We start from the raw sequence: 16,385 nt of genomic DNA on the forward strand, positions 1-16,385 counted from the left end.
CCGGTTCTCGTCCGACCGCCGACGTTAGCAGCGTCGAGCGCAGTCAGTACTTGGGAATACTGCGTGCCGTTGGCTTTTTCACTTTTGTTTCCTCTTTTAAATTCCACCCGATATGAAAAAAGCAAACATATCTTCTTTTTGTTATTGTTTTATAAAGATGAAAGTTAATTAAATTAAAATTATTAACTAGCACTCTCGGCAACGGCCATATCACGCTGAATACACCGGTTGTCGTCCGATAACCGAAGTTAAGCAGCGTCGAGCGCAGTCACTACTTGGGAGGGAGACCACTTAGGAACACTGCGTGCCGTTGGCTTTTTCACTTTTTTCCTCTTTTAAATTTTAATAGATATGAAAAAAGCAAACACGTTTTCTTTTTGTTATTGTTTTAAAATGATGAAGGTTAATTTGTCTCACTTAATTTAAATTCGAATTATTAACTAGCACTCTCGGCAACGGCCATATCACGCTGAAAACACCTGTTCACGTCCGATCACCGAAGTTAAGCAGCGTCGAGCGCATACAGTACTTGGGAATACTGCGTGCCGTTGGCTTTTTCACTTTTTTTTTCCTCTTTTAAATTTTAATAGATATTTAAAAAGCAAACAGGTTTTCTTTTTGTTATTGTTTTAAAATGATGAAGGTTAATTTGTCTCACTTAATTTAAATTCGAATTATTATCTAGCACTCTCGGCAACGGCCATATCACGCTGAGAACACCGGTTCTCGTCCGACCGCCGACGTTAGCAGCGTCGAGCGCAGTCAGTACTTGGGAATACTGCGTGCCGTTGGCTTTTTCACTTTTGTTTCCTCTTTTAAATTCCACCCGATATGAAAAAAGCAAACATATCTTCTTTTTGTTATTGTTTTATAAAGATGAAAGTTAATTAAATTAAAATTATTAACTAGCACTCTCGGCAACGGCCATATCACGCTGAATACACCGGTTCTCGTCCGATAACCGAAGTTAAGCAGCGTCGAGCGCAGTCACTACTTGGGAGGGAGACCACTTAGGAACACTGCGTGCCGTTGGCTTTTCCACTTTTTTCCTCTTTTAAATTTTAATAGATATGAAAAAAGCAAACACGTTTTCTTTTTGTTATTGTTTTAAAATGATGAAGGTTAATTTGTCTCACTTAATTTAAATTCGAATTATTAACTAGCACTCTCGGCAACGGCCATATCACGCTGAAAACACCGGTTCACGTCCGATCACCGAAGTTAAGCAGCGTCGAGCGCATACAGTACTTGGGAATACTGCGTGCCGTTTGCTTTTTCACTTTTGTTTCCTCTTTTAAATTCCACCAGATATGAAAAAAGCAAAGATATCTTCTTTTTTGTTATTGTTTTATAAAGATGAAAGTTAATTAAATTCAAATTATTAACTAGCACTCTCGGCAACGGCCATATCACGCTGAATACTCCGGTTCTCGTTCGATAACCGAAGTTAAGCAGCGTCGAGCGCAGTCACTACTTGGGAGCGAGACCACTTAAGAACACTGCGTGCCGTTGGCTTTTTCACTTTTTTTTCCTCTTTTAAATTTTAATAGATATGAAAAAAGCAAACACGTTTTCTTTTTGTTATTGTTTTAAAATGATGAAGGTTAATTTGTCTCACTTAATTTAAATTCGAATTATTAACTAGCACTCTCGGCAACGGCCATATCACGCTGAAAACACCGGTTCACGTCCGATCACCGAAGTTAAGCAGCGTCGAGTGCATACAGTACTTGGGAATACTGCGTGCCGTTGGCTTTTTCACTTTTTTTTTCCTCTTTTAAATTTTAATAGATATTTAAAAAGCAAACAGGTTTTCTTTTTGTTATTGTTTTAAAATGATGAAGGTTAATTTGTCTCACTTAATTTAAATTCGAATTATTATCTAGCACTCTCGGCAACGGCCATATCACGCTGAGAACACCGGTTCTCGTCCGACCGCCGACGTTAGCAGCGTCGAGCGCAGTCAGTACTTGGGAATACTGCGTGCCGTTGGCTTTTTCACTTTTGTTTCCTCTTTTAAATTCCACCCGATATGAAAAAAGCAAACATATCTTCTTTTTGTTATTGTTTTATAAAGATGAAAGTTAATTAAATTAAAATTATTAACTAGCACTCTCGGCAACGGCCATATCACGCTGAATACACCGGTTGTCGTCCGATAACCGAAGTTAAGCAGCGTCGAGCGCAGTCACTACTTGGGAGGGAGACCACTTAGGAACACTGCGTGCCGTTGGCTTTTTCACTTTTTTCCTCTTTTAAATTTTAATAGATATGAAAAAAGCAAACACGTTTTCTTTTTGTTATTGTTTTAAAATGATGAAGGTTAATTTGTCTCACTTAATTTAAATTCGAATTATTAACTAGCACTCTCGGCAACGGCCATATCACGCTGAAAACACCTGTTCACGTCCGATCACCGAAGTTAAGCAGCGTCGAGCGCATACAGTACTTGGGAATACTGCGTGCCGTTGGCTTTTTCACTTTTTTTTTCCTCTTTTAAATTTTAATAGATATTTAAAAAGCAAACAGGTTTTCTTTTTGTTATTGTTTTAAAATGATGAAGGTTAATTTGTCTCACTTAATTTAAATTCGAATTATTATCTAGCACTCTCGGCAACGGCCATATCACGCTGAGAACACCGGTTCTCGTCCGACCGCCGACGTTAGCAGCGTCGAGCGCAGTCAGTACTTGGGAATACTGCGTGCCGTTGGCTTTTTCACTTTTGTTTCCTCTTTTAAATTCCACCCGATATGAAAAAAGCAAACATATCTTCTTTTTGTTATTGTTTTATAAAGATGAAAGTTAATTAAATTAAAATTATTAACTAGCACTCTCGGCAACGGCCATATCACGCTGAATACACCGGTTCTCGTCCGATAACCGAAGTTAAGCAGCGTCGAGCGCAGTCACTACTTGGGAGGGAGACCACTTAGGAACACTGCGTGCCGTTGGCTTTTTCACTTTTTTCCTCTTTTAAATTTTAATAGATATGAAAAAAGCAAACACGTTTTCTTTTTGTTATTGTTTTAAAATGATGAAGGTTAATTTGTCTCACTTAATTTAAATTCGAATTATTAACTAGCACTCTCGGCAACGGCCATATCACGCTGAAAACACCGGTTCACGTCCGATCACCGAAGTAAAGCAGCGTCGAGCGCATACAGTACTTGGGAATACTGCGTGCCGTTTGCTTTTTCACTTTTGTTTCCTCTTTTAAATTCCACCAGATATGAAAAAAGCAAACATATCTTCTTTTTGTTATTGTTTTATAAAGAAGAAAGTTAATTAAATTGAAATTATTAACTAGCATTCTCGGCAACGGCCATATCACGCTGAATACACCGGTTCTCGTCCGATAACCGAAGTTAAGCAGCGTCGAGCGCAGTCATTACTTGGGAGGGAGACCACTTAGGAACACTGCGTGCCGTTGGCTTTTTCACTTTTTTTTTCCTCTTTTAAATTTTAATAGATATTTAAAAAGCAAACAGGTTTTCTTTCTGTTATTGTTTTAAAATGATGAAGGTTAATTTGTCTCACTTAATTTAAATTCGAATTATTATCTAGCACTCTCGGCAACGGCCATATCACGCTGAGAACACCGGTTCTCGTCCGACCGCCGACGTTAGCAGCGTCGAGCGCAGTCAGTACTTGGGAATACTGCGTGCCGTTGGCTTTTTCACTTTTGTTTCCTCTTTTAAATTCCACCCGATATGAAAAAAGCAAACATATCTTCTTTTTGTTATTGTTTTATAAAGATGAAAGTTAATTAAATTAAAATTATTAACTAGCACTCTCGGCAACGGCCATATCACGCTGAATACACCGGTTCTCGTCCGATAACCGAAGTTAAGCAGCGTCGAGCGCAGTCACTACTTGGGAGGGAGACCACTTAGGAACACTGCGTGCCGTTGGCTTTTCCACTTTTTTCCTCTTTTAAATTTTAATAGATATGAAAAAAGCAAACACGTTTTCTTTTTGTTATTGTTTTAAAATGATGAAGGTTAATTTGTCTCACTTAATTTAAATTCGAATTATTAACTAGCACTCTCGGCAACGGCCATATCACGCTGAAAACACCGGTTCACGTCCGATCACCGAAGTTAAGCAGCGTCGAGCGCATACAGTACTTGGGAATACTGCGTGCCGTTTGCTTTTTCACTTTGGTTTCCTCTTTTAAATTCCACCAGATATGAAAAAAGCAAAGATATCTTCTTTTTTGTTATTGTTTTATAAAGATGAAAGTTAATTAAATTCAAATTATTAACTAGCACTCTCGGCAACGGCCATATCACGCTGAATACTCCGGTTCTCGTTCGATAACCGAAGTTAAGCAGCGTCGAGCGCAGTCACTACTTGGGAGCGAGACCACTTAAGAACACTGCGTGCCGTTGGCTTTTTCACTTTTTTTTCCTCTTTTAAATTTTAATAGATATGAAAAAAGCAAACACGTTTTCTTTTTGTTATTGTTTTAAAATGATGAAGGTTAATTTGTCTCACTTAATTTAAATTCGAATTATTAACTAGCACTCTCGGCAACGGCCATATCACGCTGAAAACACCGGTTCACGTCCGATCACCGAAGTTAAGCAGCGTCGAGTGCATACAGTACTTGGGAATACTGCGTGCCGTTGGCTTTTTCACTTTTTTTTTCCTCTTTTAAATTTTAATAGATATTTAAAAAGCAAACAGGTTTTCTTTTTGTTATTGTTTTAAAATGATGAAGGTTAATTTGTCTCACTTAATTTAAATTCGAATTATTATCTAGCGCTCTCGGCAACGGCCATATCACGCTGAGAACACCGGTTCTCGTCCGACCGCCGACGTTAGCAGCGTCGAGCGCAGTCAGTACTTGGGAATACTGCGTGCCGTTGGCTTTTTCACTTTTGTTTCCTCTTTTAAATTCCACCCGATATGAAAAAAGCAAACATATCTTCTTTTTGTTATTGTTTTATAAAGATGAAAGTTAATTAAATTAAAATTATTAACTAGCACTCTCGGCAACGGCCATATCACGCTGAATACACCGGTTCTCGTCCGATAACCGAAGTTAAGCAGCGTCGAGCGCAGTCACTACTTGGGAGGGAGACCACTTAGGAACACTGCGTGCCGTTGGCTTTTTCACTTTTTTCCTCTTTTAAATTTTAATAGATATGAAAAAAGCAAACACGTTTTCTTTTTGTTATTGTTTTAAAATGATGAAGGTTAATTTGTCTCACTTAATTTAAATTCGAATTATTAACTAGCACTCTCGGCAACGGCCATATCACGCTGAAAACACCGGTTCACGTCCGATCACCGAAGTTAAGCAGCGTCGAGCGCATACAGTACTTGGGAATACTGCGTGCCGTTTGCTTTTTCACTTTTGTTTCCTCTTTTAAATTCCACCAGATATGAAAAAAGCAAAGATATCTTCTTTTTTGTTATTGTTTTATAAAGATGAAAGTTAATTAAATTAAAATTATTAACTAGCACTCTCGGCAACGGCCATATCACGCTGAATACACCGGTTCTCGTCCGATAACCGAAGTTAAGCAGCGTCGAGCGCAGTCACTACTTGGGAGGGAGACCACTTAGGAACACTGCGTGCCGTTGGCTTTTTCACTTTTTTCCTCTTTTAAATTTTAATAGATATGAAAAAAGCAAACACGTTTTCTTTTTGTTATTGTTTTAAAATGATGAAGGTTAATTTGTCTCACTTAATTTAAATTCGAATTATTAACTAGCACTCTCGGCAACGGCCATATCACGCTGAAAACACCGGTTCACGTCCGATCACCGAAGTAAAGCAGCGTCGAGCGCATACAGTACTTGGGAATACTGCGTGCCGTTTGCTTTTTCACTTTTGTTTCCTCTTTTAAATTCCACCAGATATGAAAAAAGCAAACATATCTTCTTTTTGTTATTGTTTTATAAAGAAGAAAGTTAATTAAATTCAAATTATTAACTAGCATTCTCGGCAACGGCCATATCACGCTGAATACACCGGTTCTCGTCCGATAACCGAAGTTAAGCAGCGTCGAGCGCAGTCATTACTTGGGAGGGAGACCACTTAGGAACACTGCGTGCTGTTGGCTTTTTCATTTTTTTTTCCTCTTTTAAATTTTAATAGATATGTAAAAAGCAAACAGGTTTTCTTTTTGTTATTGTTTTAAAATGATGAAGGTTAATTTGTCTCACTTAATTTAAATTCGAATTATTAACTAGCACTCTCGGCAACGGCCATATCACGCTGAAAACACCGGTTCACGTCCGATCACCGAAGTTAAGCAGCGTCGAGCGCATACAGTACTTGGGAATACTGCGTGCCGTTGGCTTTTTCACTTTTGTTTCCTCTCTCAAATTCCAAAAGATATGAAAAAAGCAAACATATCTTCTTTTTGTTATTGTTTTATAAAGATGAAGGTAAATTAAATTCAAATTATTAACTAGCACTCTTGGCAACGGCCATATCACGCTGAATACACCGGTTCTCGTCCGATAACCGAAGTTAAGCAGCGTCGAGCGCAGTCACTACTTCGGAGGGAGACCACTTAGGAACACTGCGTGCCCTTGGCTTTTTCACTTTTTTTTCCTCTTTTAAATTTTAATAGATATGAAAAAAGCAAACATGTTTTCTTTTTGTTATTGTTTTAAAATGATGAAGGTTAATTTGTCTCACTTAATTTAAATTCGAATTATTAACTAGCACTCTCGGCAACGGCCATATCACGCTGAAAACACCGGTTCACGTCCGATCACCGAAGTAAAGCAGCGTCGAGCGCATACAGTACTTGGGAATACTACGTGCCGTTTGCTTTTTCACTTTTGTTTCCTCTTTTAAATTCCACCAGATATGAAAAAAGCAAACATATCTTCTTTTTGTTATTGTTTTATAAAGAAGAAAGTTAATTAAATTCAAATTATTAACTAGCATTCTCGGCAACGGCCATATCACGCTGAATACACCGGTTCTCGTCCGATAACCGAAGTTAAGCAGCGTCGAGCGCAGTCATTACTTGGGAGGGAGACCACTTAGGAACACTGCGTGCCGTTGGCTTTTTCACTTTTTTTTCCTCTTTTAAATTTTAATAGATATGTAAAAAGCAAACAGGTTTTCTTTTTGTTATTGTTTTAAAATGATGAAGGTTAATTTGTCTCACTTAATTTAAATTCGAATTATTATCTAGCACTCTCGGCAACGGCCATATCACGCTGAGAACACCGGTTCTCGTCCGACCGCCGACGTTAGCAGCGTCGAGCGCAGTCAGTACTTGGGAATACTGCGTGCCGTTGGCTTTTTCACTTTTGTTTCCTCTTTTAAATTCCACCCGATATGAAAAAAGCAAACATATCTTCTTTTTGTTATTGTTTTATAAAGATGAAAGTTAATTTGATTAAAATTATTAACTAGCACTCTCGGCAACGGCCATATCACGCTGAATACACCGGTTCTCGTCCGATAACCGAAGTTAAGCAGCGTCGAGCGCAGTCACTACTTGGGAGGGAGACCACTTAGGAACACTGCGTGCCGTTGGCTTTTTCACTTTTTTCCTCTTTTAAATTTTAATAGATATGAAAAAAGCAAACACGTTTTCTTTTTGTTATTGTTTTAAAATGATGAAGGTTAATTTGTCTCACTTAATTTAAATTCGAATTATTAACTAGCACTCTCGGCAACGGCCATATCACGCTGAAAACACCGGTTCACGTCCGATCACCGAAGTTAAGCAGCGTCGAGCGCATACAGTACTTGGGAATACTGCGTGCCGTTGGCTTTTTCACTTTTGTTTCCTCTCTCAAATTCCACCAGATATGAAAAAAGCAAACATATCTTCTTTTTGTTATTGTTTTATAAAGATGAAGGTTAATTAAATTCAAATTATTAACTAGCACTCTTGGCAACGGCCATATCACGCTGAATACACCGGTTTTCGTCCGATAACCGAAGTTAAGCAGCGTCGAGCGCAGTCACTACTTGGGAGGGAGACCACTTAGGAACACTGCGTGCCGTTGGCTTTTTCACTTTTTTTTCCTCTTTTAAATTTTAATAGATATGAAAAAAGCAAACATGTTTTCTTTTTGTTATTGTTTTAAAATGATGAAGGTTAATTTGTCTCACTTAATTTAAATTCGAATTATTAACTAGCACTCTCGGCAACGGCCATATCACGCTGAAAACACCGGTTCACGTCCGATCACCGAAGTTAAGCAGCGTCGAGCGCATACAGTACTTGGGAATACTGCGTGCCGTTGGCTTTTTCACTTTTGTTTCCTCTTTCAAATTCCACCAGATATGAAAAAAGCAAACATATCTTCTTTTTTGTTATTGTTTTATAAAGATGAAAGTTAATTAAATTCAAATTATTAACTAGCACTCTCGGCAACGGCCATATCACGCTGAATACACCGGTTCTCGTCCGATAACCGAAGTTAAGCAGCGTCGAGCGCAGTCACTACTTGGGAGGGAGACCACTTAGGAACACTGCGTGCCGTTGGCTTTTTCACTTTTTTTTCCTCTTTTAAATTTTAATAGATATGAAAAAAGCAAACATGTTTTCTTTTTGTTATTGTTTTAAAATGATGAAGGTTATTTTGTCTCACTTAATTTAAATTCGAATTATTAACTAGCACTTTCGGCAACGGCCATATCACGCTGAAAACACTGGTTCACGTCCGATCACCGAAGTTAAGCAGCGTGGAGCGCATACAGTACTTGGGAATACTGCGTGCCGTTTGCTTTTTCACTTTTGTTTCCTCTTTCAAATTCCACCAGATATGAAAAAAGCAAACATATCTTCTTTTTGTTATTGTTTTATAAAGATGAAAGTTAATTAAATTCAAATTATTAACTAGCACTCTCGGCAACGGCCATATCACGCTGTATACTCCGGTTCTCGTCCGATAACCGAAGTTAAGCAGCGTCGAGCGCAGTCATTACTTGGGAGGGAGACCACTTAGGAACACTGCGTGCTGTTGGCTTTTTCACTTTTTTTTCCTCTTTTAAATTTTAATAGATATGAAAAAAGCAAACATGTTTTCTTTTTGTTATTGTTTTAAAATGATGAAGGTTAATTTGTCTCACTTAATTTAAATTCGAATTATTAACTAGCACTCTCGGCAACGGCCATATCACGCTGAAAACACCGGTTCACGTCCGATCACCGAAGTTAAGCAGCGTCGAGCGCATACAGTACTTGGGAATACTGCGTGCCGTTGGCTTTTTCACTTTTGTTTCCTCTTTCAAATTCCACCAGATATGAAAAAAGCAAACATATCTTCTTTTTTGTTATTGTTTTATAAAGATGAAAGTTAATTAAATTCAAATTATTAACTAGCACTCTCGGCAACGGCCATATCACGCTGAATACACCGGTTCTCGTCCGATAACCGAAGTTAAGCAGCGTCGAGCGCAGTCACTACTTGGGAGGGAGACCACTTAGGAACACTGCGTGCCGTTGGCTTTTTCACTTTTTTTTCCTCTTTTAAATTTTAATAGATATGAAAAAAGCAAACATGTTTTCTTTTTGTTATTGTTTTAAAATGATGAAGGTTAATTTGTCTCACTTAATTTAAATTCGAATTATTAACTAGCACTTTCGGCAACGGCCATATCACGCTGAAAACACTGGTTCACGTCCGATCACCGAAGTTAAGCAGCGTGGAGCGCATACAGTACTTGGGAATACTGCGTGCCGTTTGCTTTTTCACTTTTGTTTCCTCTTTCAAATTCCACCAGATATGAAAAAAGCAAACATATCTTCTTCTTGTTATTGTTTTATAAAGATGAAAGTTAATTAAATTCAAATTATTAACTAGCACTCTCGGCAACGGCCATATCACGCTGTATACTCCGGTTCTCGTCCGATAACCGAAGTTAAGCAGCGTCGAGCGCAGTCATTACTTGGGAGGGAGACCACTTAGGAACACTGCGTGCTGTTGGCTTTTTCACTTTTTTTTCCTCTTTTAAATTTTAATAGATATGAAAAAAGCAAACATGTTTTCTTTTTGTTATTGTTTTAAAATGATGAAGGTTAATTTGTCTCACTTAATTTAAATTCGAATTATTAACTAGCACTCTCGGCAACGGCCATATCACGCTGAAAACACCGGTTCACGTCCGATCACCGAAGTTAAGCAGCGTCGAGCGCATACAGTACTTGGGAATACTGCGTGCCGTTGGCTTTTTCACTTTTGTTTCCTCTTTCAAATTCCACCAGATATGAAAAAAGCAAACATATCTTCTTTTTTGTTATTGTTTTATAAAGATGAAAGTTAATTAAATTCAAATTATTAACTAGCACTCTCGGCAACGGCCATATCACGCTGAATACACCGGTTCTCGTCCGATAACCGAAGTTAAGCAGCGTCGAGCGCAGTCACTACTTGGGAGGGAGACCACTTAGGAACACTGCGTGCCGTTGGCTTTTTCACTTTTTTTTCCTCTTTTAAATTTTAATAGATATGAAAAAAGCAAACATGTTTTCTTTTTGTTATTGTTTTAAAATGATGAAGGTTAATTTGTCTCACTTAATTTAAATTCGAATTATTAACTAGCACTTTCGGCAACGGCCATATCACGCTGAAAACACTGGTTCACGTCCGATCACCGAAGTTAAGCAGCGTGGAGCGCATACAGTACTTGGGAATACTGCGTGCCGTTTGCTTTTTCACTTTTGTTTCCTCTTTCAAATTCCACCAGATATGAAAAAAGCAAACATATCTTCTTTTTGTTATTGTTTTATAAAGATGAAAGTTAATGAAATTCAAATTATTAACTAGCACTCTCGGCAACGGCCATATCACGCTGAATACACCGATTCTCGTCCCATAGCCGAAGTTAAGCAGCGTCGAGCGCAGTCATTACTTGGGAGGGAGACCACTTAGGATCACTGCGTGCCGTTGGCTTTTTCACTTTTTTTTCCTCTTTTAAATTTTAATAGATATGTAAAAAGCAAACAGGTTTTCTTTTTGTTATTGTTTTAAAATGATGAAGGTTAATTTGTCTCACTTAATTTAAATTCGAATTATTAACTAGCACTCTCGACAACGGCCATATCACGCTCAAAACACCGGTTCACGTCCGATCACCGAAGTTAAGCAGCTTCGAGCGCATACAGTACTTGGGAATACTGCGTGCCGTTGGCTTTTTCACTTTTGTTTCCTCTCTCAAATTCCACCAGATATGAAAAAAGCAAACATATCTTCTTTTTGTTATTGTTTTATAAAGATGAAGGTTAATTAAATTCAAATTATTAACTAGCACTCTTGGCAACGGCCATATCACGCTGAATACACCGGTTCTCGTGCGATCACCGAAGTTAAGCAGCGTCGATCGCAGTCAGTACTGGGAGGAGACCACTTAGGAACACTGCGTGCCGTTGGCTTTTTCACTTTTTTTCCCTCTTTTAAATTCCTATAGATATGAAAAAGGCAAACATATTTTCTTTTTGTTATTGTTTTAAAAAGATGGTCAATTTGTCTCACTTAATTTAAATTCGAATTATTATCTAGCACTCTCGGCAACGGCCATATCACGCTGAAAACCCCGGTTCTCAACGGATCACCGAAGCTAAGCAGCGTCGAGCGCAGTCAGTACTTGGGAGGGAGACCACTTAGGAACACTGCGTGCCGTTGGCTTTTTCACTTTTTTTTCCTCTTTTAAATTCCTATAGATATGAAAAAAGCAAACATATTTTCTTTTTGTTATTGTTTTAAAAAGATGAAGGTCAATTTGTCTCACTTAATTTAAATTCGAATTATTATCTAGCATTCTCGGCAACGGCCATATCACGCTGAAAACACCGGTTCTCGTCGGATCACCGAAGTTAAGCAGCGTCGAGCGCAGTCAGTACTTGGGAGGGAGACCACTTAGGAACACTGTGTGCCGTTGGCTTTTTCACTTTTTTTTCCTCTTTTAAATTCCTATAGATATGAAAAAAGCAAACATATTTTCTTTTTGTTATTGTTTTAAAAAGATGGTCAATTTGTCTCACTTAATTTAAATTCGAATTATTATCTAGCACTCTCGGCAACGGCCATATCACGCTGAAAACCCCGGTTCTCAACGGATCACCGAAGTTAAGCAGCGTCGAGCGCAGTCAGTACTTGGGAGGGAGACCACTTAGGAACACTGCGTGCCGTTGGCTTTTTCACTTTTTTTCCTCTTTTAAATTCCTATAGATATGAAAAAAGCAAACATATTTTCTTTTTGTTATTGTTTTAAAAAGATGAAGGTCAATTTGTCTCACTTAATTTAAATTCGAATTATTATCTAGCATTCTCGGCAACGGCCATATCACGCTGAAAACACCGGTTCTCGTCGGATCACCGAAGTTAAGCAGCGTCGAGCGCAGTCAGTACTTGGGAGGGAGACCACTTAGGAACACTGCGTGCCGTTGGCTTTTTCACTTTTTTTTCCTCTTTTAAATTCCTATAGATATGAAAAAAGCAAACATATTTTCTTTTTGTTATTGTTTTAAAAAGATGATGGTTAATTTGTCTCACTTAATTTAAATTCGAATTATTATCTAGCACTCTCGGCAACAGCCATATCACGCTGAAAACACCGGTTCTCGTCCGATCACCGAAATTAAGCAGCGTCGAGCGCAGTCAGTACTTGGAAACTTTGCGTGCCGTTGGCTTTTTCACTTTTATTTCCTCTTTTAAATTCCATGAGATATGAAAAAAGCAAACATATCTTCTTTTTCTTATTGATTTATAAAGATGAAGGTTAATTAAATTCGAATTATTAAATAGCACTCTCGGCAACGGCCATATCACGCTGAAAACACCGGTTCTCGTCCGATAACCGAAGTTAAGCAGCGTCGAGCGCAGTCAGTACTTGGGAGGGAGACCACTTAGGAACACTGCGCGCCGTTGGCTTTTTCACTTTTTTTTCCTCTTTTAAATTCCAATAGATATGAAAAAAGCCAACATATTTTCTTTTTGTTATTGTTTTAAAAAGATGATGGTTAATTTGTCTCACTTAATTTAAATTCGAATTATTATCTAGCACTCTCGGCAACAGCCATATCACGCTGAAAACACCGGTTCTCGTCCGATCACCGAAGTTAAGCAGCGTCGAGCGCAGTCAGTACTTGGAAACTTTGCGTGCCGTTGGCTTTTTCACTTTTATTTCCTCTTTTAAATTCCATGAGATATGAAAAAAGCAAACATATCTTCTTTTTCTTATTGATTTATAAAGATGAAGGTTAATTAAATTCGAATTATTAAATAGCACTCTCGGCAACGGCCATATCACGCTGAAAACACCGGTTCTCGTCGGATCACCGAAGTTAAGCAGTGTCGAGCGCAGTCAGTACTGGGAGGAGACCACTTAGGAACACTGCGTGCCGTTGGCTTTTTCACTTTTTTTTCCTCTTTTAAATTCCTATAGATATGAAAAAAGCAAACATATTTTCTTTTTGTTATTGTTTTAAAAAGATGGTCAATTTGTCTCACTTAATTTAAATTCGAATTATTATCTAGCACTCTCGGCAACGGCCATATCACGCTGAAAACCCCGGTTCTCAACGGATCACCGAAGCTAAGCAGCGTCGAGCGCAGTCAGTACTTGGGAGGGAGACCACTTAGGAACACTGCGTGCCGTTGGCTTTTTCACTTTTTTTTCCTCTTTTAAATTCCTATAGATATGAAAAAAGCAAACATATTTTCTTTTTGTTATTGTTTTAAAAAGATGAAGGTTAATTTGTCTCACTTAATTTAAATTCGAATTATTATCTAGCACTCTCGGCAACGGCCATATCACGCTGAAAACACCGGTTCTCGTCGGATCACCGAAGTTAAGCAGCGTCGAGCGCAGTCAGTACTTGGGAGGGAGACCACTTAGGAACACTGCGTGCCGTTGGCTTTTTCACTTTTTTTTCCTCTTTTAAATTCCTATAGATATGAAAAAAGCAAACATATTTTCTTTTTGTTATTGTTTTAAAAAGATGATGGTTAATTTGTCTCACTTAATTTAAATTCGAATTATTATCTAGCACTCTCGGCAACAGCCATATCACGCTGAAAACACCGGTTCTCGTCCGATCACCGAAGTTAAGCAGCGTCGAGCGCAGTCAGTACTTGGAAACTTTGCGTGCCGTTGGCTTTTTCACTTTTATTTCCTCTTTTAAATTCCATGAGATATGAAAAAAGCAAACATATCTTCTTTTTCTTATTGATTTATAAAGATGAAGGTTAATTAAATTCGAATTATTAAATAGCACTCTCGGCAACGGCCATATCACGCTGAAAACACCGGTTCTCGTCCGATAACCGAAGTTAAGCAGCGTCGAGCGCAGTCAGTACTTGGGAGGGAGACCACTTAGGAACACTGCGCGCCGTTGGCTTTTTCACTTTTTTTTCCTCTTTTAAATTCCAATAGATATGAAAAAAGCCAACATATTTTCTTTTTGTTATTGTTTTAAAAAGATGAAGGTCAATTTGTCTCACTTAATTTAAATTCATATTATTATCTAGCATTCTCGGCAACGGCCATATCACGCTGAAAACCCCGGTTCTCAACGGATCACCGAAGTTAAGAAGCGTCGAGCGCAGTCAGTACTTGGGAGGGAGACCACTTAGGAACACTGCGTGCCGTTGGCTTTTTCACTTTTTTTTCTCTTTTAAATTCCTATAGATATGAAAAAAGCAAACATATTTTCTTTTTGTTATTGTTTTAAAAAGATGATGGTTAATTTGTCTCACTTAATTTAAATTCGAATTATTATCTAGCACTCTCGGCAACAGCCATATCACGCTGAAAACACCGGTTCTCGTCCGATCACCGAAGTTAAGCAGCGTCGAGCGCAGTCAGTACTTGGAAACTTTGCGTGCCGTTGGCTTTTTCACTTTTATTTCCTCTTTTAAATTCCATGAGATATGAAAAAAGCAAACATATCTTCTTTTTCTTATTGATTTATAAAGATGAAGGTTAATTAAATTCGAATTATTAAATAGCACTCTCGGCAACGGCCATATCACGCTGAAAACACCGGTTCTCGTGCGATCACCGAAGTTAAGCAGCGTCGAGCGCAGTCAGTACTGGGAGGAGACCACTTAGGAACACTGCGTGCCGTTGGCTTTTTCACTTTTTTTTCCTCTTTTAAATTCCTATAGATATGAAAAAAGCAAACATATTTTCTTTTTGTTATTGTTTTAAAAAGATGGTCAATTTGTCTCACTTAATTTAAATTCGAATTATTATCTAGCACTCTCGGCAACGGCCATATCACGCTGAAAACACCGGTTCTCGTCCGATCACCGAAGTTAAGCAGCGTCGAGCGCAGTCAGTACTTGGAAACTTTGCGTGCCGTTGGCTTTTTCACTTTTATTTCCTCTTTTAAATTCCATGAGATATGAAAAAAGCAAACATATCTTCTTTTTCTTATTGATTTATAAAGATGAAGGTTAATTAAATTCGAATTATTAAATAGCACTCTCGGCAACGGCCATATCACGCTGAAAACACCGGTTCTCGTCGGATCACCGAAGTTAAGCAGTGTCGAGCGCAGTCAGTACTGGGAGGAGACCACTTAGGAACACTGCGTGCCGTTGGCTTTTTCACTTTTTTTTCCTCTTTTAAATTCCTATAGATATGAAAAAAGCAAACATATTTTCTTTTTGTTATTGTTTTAAAAAGATGGTCAATTTGTCTCACTTAATTTAAATTCGAATTATTATCTAGCACTCTCGGCAACGGCCATATCACGCTGAAAACCCCGGTTCTCAACGGATCACCGAAGCTAAGCAGCGTCGAGCGCAGTCAGTACTTGGGAGGGAGACCACTTAGGAACACTGCGTGCCGTTGGCTTTTTCACTTTTTTTTCCTCTTTTAAATTCCTATAGATATGAAAAAAGCAAACATATTTTCTTTTTGTTATTGTTTTAAAAAGATGATGGTTAATTTGTCTCACTTAATTTAAATTCGAATTATTATCTAGCACTCTCGGCAACAGCCATATCACGCTGAAAACACCGGTTCTCGTCCGATCACCGAAGTTAAGCAGCGTCGAGCGCAGTCAGTACTTGGAAACTTTGCGTGCCGTTGGCTTTTTCACTTTTATTTCCGCTTTTAAATTCCATGAGATATGAAAAAAGCAAACATATCTTCTTTTTCTTATTGATTTATAAAGATGAAGGTTAATTAAATTCGAATTATTAAATAGCACTCTCGGCAACGGCCATATCACGCTGAAAACACCGGTTCTCGTCCGATAACCGAAGTTAAGCAGCGTCGAGCGCAGTCAGTACTTGGGAGGGAGACCACTTAGGAACACTGCGCGCCGTTGGCTTTTTCACTTTTTTTTCCTCTTTTAAATTCCAATAGATATGAAAAAAGCCAACATATTTTCTTTTTGTTATTGTTTTAAAAAGATGAAGGTTAATTTGTCTCACTTAATTT

At 38.2% G+C, this 16,385-nt stretch overlaps 3 non-coding genes and 50 pseudogenes across 3 annotated transcripts; all 53 read left to right on the forward strand.

The window, feature by feature from the left end:
• The first annotated feature begins 197 nt into the window (after positions 1 to 197).
• LOC149598544 (5S ribosomal RNA) lies at positions 198 to 316 on the forward strand (annotated as a pseudogene).
• Positions 317 to 451: 135 nt separating this feature from the next.
• On the forward strand, positions 452 to 554 carry LOC149598545 (5S ribosomal RNA; annotated as a pseudogene).
• A 362-nt stretch (positions 555 to 916) lies between these two features.
• Positions 917 to 1,035, forward strand: LOC149598546 (5S ribosomal RNA; annotated as a pseudogene).
• Positions 1,036 to 1,170: 135 nt separating this feature from the next.
• Positions 1,171 to 1,273, forward strand: LOC149598547 (5S ribosomal RNA; annotated as a pseudogene).
• Positions 1,274 to 1,396: 123 nt separating this feature from the next.
• On the forward strand, positions 1,397 to 1,515 carry LOC149598548 (5S ribosomal RNA; annotated as a pseudogene).
• A 137-nt stretch (positions 1,516 to 1,652) lies between these two features.
• On the forward strand, positions 1,653 to 1,755 carry LOC149598549 (5S ribosomal RNA; annotated as a pseudogene).
• A 362-nt stretch (positions 1,756 to 2,117) lies between these two features.
• On the forward strand, positions 2,118 to 2,236 carry LOC149598550 (5S ribosomal RNA; annotated as a pseudogene).
• Positions 2,237 to 2,371: 135 nt separating this feature from the next.
• Positions 2,372 to 2,474, forward strand: LOC149598551 (5S ribosomal RNA; annotated as a pseudogene).
• Positions 2,475 to 2,836: 362 nt separating this feature from the next.
• On the forward strand, positions 2,837 to 2,955 carry LOC149598552 (5S ribosomal RNA; annotated as a pseudogene).
• Positions 2,956 to 3,315: 360 nt separating this feature from the next.
• Positions 3,316 to 3,434, forward strand: LOC149598553 (5S ribosomal RNA; annotated as a pseudogene).
• Positions 3,435 to 3,796: 362 nt separating this feature from the next.
• Positions 3,797 to 3,915, forward strand: LOC149598554 (5S ribosomal RNA; annotated as a pseudogene).
• A 135-nt stretch (positions 3,916 to 4,050) lies between these two features.
• LOC149598555 (5S ribosomal RNA) lies at positions 4,051 to 4,153 on the forward strand (annotated as a pseudogene).
• Positions 4,154 to 4,276: 123 nt separating this feature from the next.
• LOC149598556 (5S ribosomal RNA) lies at positions 4,277 to 4,395 on the forward strand (annotated as a pseudogene).
• Positions 4,396 to 4,532: 137 nt separating this feature from the next.
• On the forward strand, positions 4,533 to 4,635 carry LOC149598557 (5S ribosomal RNA; annotated as a pseudogene).
• A 362-nt stretch (positions 4,636 to 4,997) lies between these two features.
• Positions 4,998 to 5,116, forward strand: LOC149598558 (5S ribosomal RNA; annotated as a pseudogene).
• Positions 5,117 to 5,251: 135 nt separating this feature from the next.
• LOC149598559 (5S ribosomal RNA) lies at positions 5,252 to 5,354 on the forward strand (annotated as a pseudogene).
• A 123-nt stretch (positions 5,355 to 5,477) lies between these two features.
• On the forward strand, positions 5,478 to 5,596 carry LOC149598560 (5S ribosomal RNA; annotated as a pseudogene).
• Positions 5,597 to 5,956: 360 nt separating this feature from the next.
• Positions 5,957 to 6,075, forward strand: LOC149598561 (5S ribosomal RNA; annotated as a pseudogene).
• Positions 6,076 to 6,212: 137 nt separating this feature from the next.
• Positions 6,213 to 6,315, forward strand: LOC149598562 (5S ribosomal RNA; annotated as a pseudogene).
• A 122-nt stretch (positions 6,316 to 6,437) lies between these two features.
• Positions 6,438 to 6,556, forward strand: LOC149598563 (5S ribosomal RNA; annotated as a pseudogene).
• Positions 6,557 to 6,693: 137 nt separating this feature from the next.
• On the forward strand, positions 6,694 to 6,796 carry LOC149598564 (5S ribosomal RNA; annotated as a pseudogene).
• Positions 6,797 to 6,918: 122 nt separating this feature from the next.
• On the forward strand, positions 6,919 to 7,037 carry LOC149598565 (5S ribosomal RNA; annotated as a pseudogene).
• Positions 7,038 to 7,398: 361 nt separating this feature from the next.
• LOC149598566 (5S ribosomal RNA) lies at positions 7,399 to 7,517 on the forward strand (annotated as a pseudogene).
• Positions 7,518 to 7,652: 135 nt separating this feature from the next.
• LOC149598567 (5S ribosomal RNA) lies at positions 7,653 to 7,755 on the forward strand (annotated as a pseudogene).
• A 122-nt stretch (positions 7,756 to 7,877) lies between these two features.
• On the forward strand, positions 7,878 to 7,996 carry LOC149598568 (5S ribosomal RNA; annotated as a pseudogene).
• A 137-nt stretch (positions 7,997 to 8,133) lies between these two features.
• On the forward strand, positions 8,134 to 8,236 carry LOC149598569 (5S ribosomal RNA; annotated as a pseudogene).
• A 123-nt stretch (positions 8,237 to 8,359) lies between these two features.
• LOC149598570 (5S ribosomal RNA) lies at positions 8,360 to 8,478 on the forward strand (annotated as a pseudogene).
• A 362-nt stretch (positions 8,479 to 8,840) lies between these two features.
• LOC149598571 (5S ribosomal RNA) lies at positions 8,841 to 8,959 on the forward strand (annotated as a pseudogene).
• A 137-nt stretch (positions 8,960 to 9,096) lies between these two features.
• On the forward strand, positions 9,097 to 9,199 carry LOC149598572 (5S ribosomal RNA; annotated as a pseudogene).
• Positions 9,200 to 9,322: 123 nt separating this feature from the next.
• LOC149598573 (5S ribosomal RNA) lies at positions 9,323 to 9,441 on the forward strand (annotated as a pseudogene).
• A 362-nt stretch (positions 9,442 to 9,803) lies between these two features.
• Positions 9,804 to 9,922, forward strand: LOC149598574 (5S ribosomal RNA; annotated as a pseudogene).
• Positions 9,923 to 10,059: 137 nt separating this feature from the next.
• On the forward strand, positions 10,060 to 10,162 carry LOC149598575 (5S ribosomal RNA; annotated as a pseudogene).
• A 123-nt stretch (positions 10,163 to 10,285) lies between these two features.
• LOC149598576 (5S ribosomal RNA) lies at positions 10,286 to 10,404 on the forward strand (annotated as a pseudogene).
• Positions 10,405 to 11,247: 843 nt separating this feature from the next.
• LOC149598577 (5S ribosomal RNA) lies at positions 11,248 to 11,364 on the forward strand (annotated as a pseudogene).
• Positions 11,365 to 11,498: 134 nt separating this feature from the next.
• On the forward strand, positions 11,499 to 11,617 carry LOC149598578 (5S ribosomal RNA; annotated as a pseudogene).
• Positions 11,618 to 11,754: 137 nt separating this feature from the next.
• Positions 11,755 to 11,873, forward strand: LOC149598579 (5S ribosomal RNA). The gene has a single exon (XR_016378694.1). It is a non-coding gene; the product is annotated as a 5S ribosomal RNA (ribosomal RNA).
• Positions 11,874 to 12,007: 134 nt separating this feature from the next.
• LOC149598580 (5S ribosomal RNA) lies at positions 12,008 to 12,126 on the forward strand (annotated as a pseudogene).
• Positions 12,127 to 12,262: 136 nt separating this feature from the next.
• LOC149598581 (5S ribosomal RNA) lies at positions 12,263 to 12,381 on the forward strand. Its single transcript, XR_016377981.1, has one exon. It is a non-coding gene; the product is annotated as a 5S ribosomal RNA (ribosomal RNA).
• A 362-nt stretch (positions 12,382 to 12,743) lies between these two features.
• On the forward strand, positions 12,744 to 12,862 carry LOC149598582 (5S ribosomal RNA; annotated as a pseudogene).
• A 137-nt stretch (positions 12,863 to 12,999) lies between these two features.
• LOC149598583 (5S ribosomal RNA) lies at positions 13,000 to 13,102 on the forward strand (annotated as a pseudogene).
• Positions 13,103 to 13,224: 122 nt separating this feature from the next.
• On the forward strand, positions 13,225 to 13,341 carry LOC149598584 (5S ribosomal RNA; annotated as a pseudogene).
• Positions 13,342 to 13,475: 134 nt separating this feature from the next.
• LOC149598585 (5S ribosomal RNA) lies at positions 13,476 to 13,594 on the forward strand (annotated as a pseudogene).
• Positions 13,595 to 13,731: 137 nt separating this feature from the next.
• LOC149598586 (5S ribosomal RNA) lies at positions 13,732 to 13,850 on the forward strand. The gene has a single exon (XR_016377982.1). It is a non-coding gene; the product is annotated as a 5S ribosomal RNA (ribosomal RNA).
• A 137-nt stretch (positions 13,851 to 13,987) lies between these two features.
• Positions 13,988 to 14,090, forward strand: LOC149598587 (5S ribosomal RNA; annotated as a pseudogene).
• A 122-nt stretch (positions 14,091 to 14,212) lies between these two features.
• On the forward strand, positions 14,213 to 14,331 carry LOC149598588 (5S ribosomal RNA; annotated as a pseudogene).
• A 137-nt stretch (positions 14,332 to 14,468) lies between these two features.
• LOC149598589 (5S ribosomal RNA) lies at positions 14,469 to 14,587 on the forward strand (annotated as a pseudogene).
• Positions 14,588 to 14,723: 136 nt separating this feature from the next.
• Positions 14,724 to 14,826, forward strand: LOC149598590 (5S ribosomal RNA; annotated as a pseudogene).
• A 122-nt stretch (positions 14,827 to 14,948) lies between these two features.
• LOC149598591 (5S ribosomal RNA) lies at positions 14,949 to 15,065 on the forward strand (annotated as a pseudogene).
• A 134-nt stretch (positions 15,066 to 15,199) lies between these two features.
• LOC149598592 (5S ribosomal RNA) lies at positions 15,200 to 15,302 on the forward strand (annotated as a pseudogene).
• Positions 15,303 to 15,424: 122 nt separating this feature from the next.
• Positions 15,425 to 15,541, forward strand: LOC149598593 (5S ribosomal RNA; annotated as a pseudogene).
• A 134-nt stretch (positions 15,542 to 15,675) lies between these two features.
• On the forward strand, positions 15,676 to 15,794 carry LOC149598594 (5S ribosomal RNA; annotated as a pseudogene).
• A 137-nt stretch (positions 15,795 to 15,931) lies between these two features.
• LOC149598595 (5S ribosomal RNA) lies at positions 15,932 to 16,034 on the forward strand (annotated as a pseudogene).
• A 122-nt stretch (positions 16,035 to 16,156) lies between these two features.
• On the forward strand, positions 16,157 to 16,275 carry LOC149598596 (5S ribosomal RNA; annotated as a pseudogene).
• The last annotated feature ends 110 nt before the right edge of the window (positions 16,276 to 16,385 follow it).

This window comes from Phalangium opilio, unplaced genomic scaffold (assembly GCF_054372755.1).
Source record: "Phalangium opilio isolate 3A_F unplaced genomic scaffold, DU_Popi_V2 ptg000360l_1, whole genome shotgun sequence".
NCBI lineage: Eukaryota > Metazoa > Arthropoda > Arachnida > Opiliones > Phalangiidae > Phalangium > Phalangium opilio.